Here is a 2,394-nt window from a genome sequence, read left to right as displayed (position 1 = left end):
GGTATGTCCAGCTTTCGCTTCCAGGGAGAAGCGTTCAGATATTGTAATTGCACGTTGCCATCTTCATCATCGCTGTCAAAATCCCCCACTAAGGCCTTTTCCAATGCATCAGACATTAGCATGTGATCGAGTTCCGAAGTAACCGCAGAATCAATCACATCCAATTTTAAGCACTCCTCATCTTCTGTAGGGAATTTTATTGCCTTGAATACGTTGAAGGTCACATCCTGATCTTGGACCCGCATAGTAAATTCACCTTTTTGCACATCTATCAAGGTACGACCAGTAGCCAAGAAAGGCCTTCCCAAGATTATGGGAATCTTCTTATCTTCCTCAAAATCCAGAATAATAAAATCTGCAAGAAAGAAGAGCTTATCCATCTTGACGAGCACATCCTCAACTATGCCCCTTGGGTAAGTAATGGAACGGTCAGCCAATTGTAGCGACATGTATGTGGGTTTTGGATCAGGCAGATCCAGCTTTTTAAAGATCGACAACGGCATTAGATTAATGCTTGCTCCCAAATCACAAAGGCACTTGTCAAAAGTCAGATTTCCAATGGTGCAAGGAATGGTGAAGCTTCCTGGATCTTTCAGTTTTGGTGGTAACTTTTGCTGCAGAACAGCGCTGCATTCTTCCGTGAGAGCAACGGTTTCAAGGTCATCCAGTTTCACCTTCCTTGAAAGAATAGTCTTCATAAACTTCGCATAACTAGGCATTTGTTCCAGAGCCTCAGCGAAAGGTATATTGATGTGAAGTTTCTTGAACACCTCCAAAAACTTCCCGAACTGTCTATCCAGCTTTTGTTGCTGCAATCTCTTAGGAAAAGGTGGTGGAGGATAGAGCTGTTTCTCCCCTGTATTAGCCTCAGGCAGAGTGTGTTCAACAGTAGTCTTCCTTGGTTCCGCCGCTTTCTCCTTTTGCTTAGATTCTTCATCTCTAATTTCAGCTTCTACTTCTTTTGCCTTTTCAGCATCAGCCACTTTTCCAGACCTTAAGGTAATAGCCTTGACTTGCTCTTTAGCTTCCTTCCTGCCTGGTACTTCCGTGTCACTGGGAAGAGTGCCAGGTTGACGATTGAGCACTGCATTGGCTAATTGACCGATTTGATTTTCCAAGGTCTTGATAGAAACTGCCTGACTCTTGCACAACAACTTAAGTTCCTCAAAATCAGCACTAGTAGGTGCAACTGTACTTCCCTGTTGAGGATATGATTGCCTTGTAGCATACTGCTGTGGTTGCTGGAATCCAGGTGGGTTAAACTGTTTACTCACTCCTTGCTGATATGGTGGCTGAATAGCATTCTGATTATTCCCCCAGCTGAAATTTGGATGATTTCTGTTGTTAGGATGATAGGTCGCTGGCACAGGCTGCTGTTGTCGCTAATAATTATTCACATACTGAATAGATTCGTTGATAAGAGAACACTGATCCGTAGCATGAGAACCTGCACAAAGCTCACAAACCATAGCTATTTGATTAACTCCATATGTAGCCAGAGAATCAACCTTCATTGATAGCACTTGGAGCTGGGCTGCAATAGCGGTGGCTGCATCAACTTCCAGAATACCTGCTACCTTGCCTGACGTCATCCTCTGAGTTGGGTTTTGATGCTCATTTGCAGCCATCGTCTCTATAAGATTATACGCCTCAGTATAGCTTTTAGCCCATAAGGCGCCTCCAGCTGCTGCATCGAGCATGGGCCGAGATTGGGCCCCCAAACCATTATAGAAACCAGTGATCACCATCCAATCCGGTATTCCATGATGTGGACATTTTCTCAACATTTCCTTGTAGCGTTCCCAAGCCTCGCACATAGATTCTGTAGGTTTCTGCGCAAACTGAGTAAGAGCACTCCTCATAGCAGCAGTCTTTGCCATCAGATAAAACTTCACCAGAAACTTTTGCGCAAGATCTTGCCACGTAGTGATGGACCCAGCTGGTTCAGAATGTAACCAGTCTTTAGCCTTGTCCCTCAGTGAGAATGGGAAAAGCCTCAACTTGATAGCCTCATCAGTCACGCCATTATACTTAAAAGTGCTGCAGATCTCGACAAAATTCCTTATGTGCATGTTGGGGTCTTCAGTTGCCGCTCCTCCAAAAGAAACAGAATTCTGCACCATCTGAATAGTGCCCGGCTTGATTTCAAAGGTGTTAGCTTGAATAGCCGAATGAAGGATGCTTGACTGAATGTCATCAATTTTAGGCCGAGAAAAATCCATAAGAGCTGGATCAACTTGAACAATACGATCTCTCATGTTTACTGGTTCTTTCTGCTCAGTTCCTGAATCTGAATCCTCCAAATCTAACTTCTCCGAAATATCAAGAACTTTCGTTTGTCTCCTCAGCTGTATCTAAAGTCCTCTTGCGAGCACGAGAACGAGTTTGCATAAA

At 44.0% G+C, this 2,394-nt stretch overlaps 1 non-coding gene across 1 annotated transcript; it reads left to right on the top strand.

The window, feature by feature from the left end:
- The first annotated feature begins 1,758 nt into the window (after nt 1-1,758).
- Nucleotides 1,759-1,865, top strand: LOC141662978 (small nucleolar RNA R71). Its single transcript, XR_012551075.1, has one exon. It is a non-coding gene; the product is annotated as a small nucleolar RNA R71 (small nucleolar RNA).
- The last annotated feature ends 529 nt before the right edge of the window (nt 1,866-2,394 follow it).

Source organism: Apium graveolens, chromosome 5 (assembly GCF_009905375.1).
Source record: "Apium graveolens cultivar Ventura chromosome 5, ASM990537v1, whole genome shotgun sequence".
In the NCBI taxonomy this organism is placed as follows: Eukaryota; Viridiplantae; Streptophyta; class Magnoliopsida; order Apiales; family Apiaceae; genus Apium; species Apium graveolens.
Note: the sequence above shows the minus strand (reverse complement) of the source record. Positions and strands in the feature narration are given on the sequence as shown.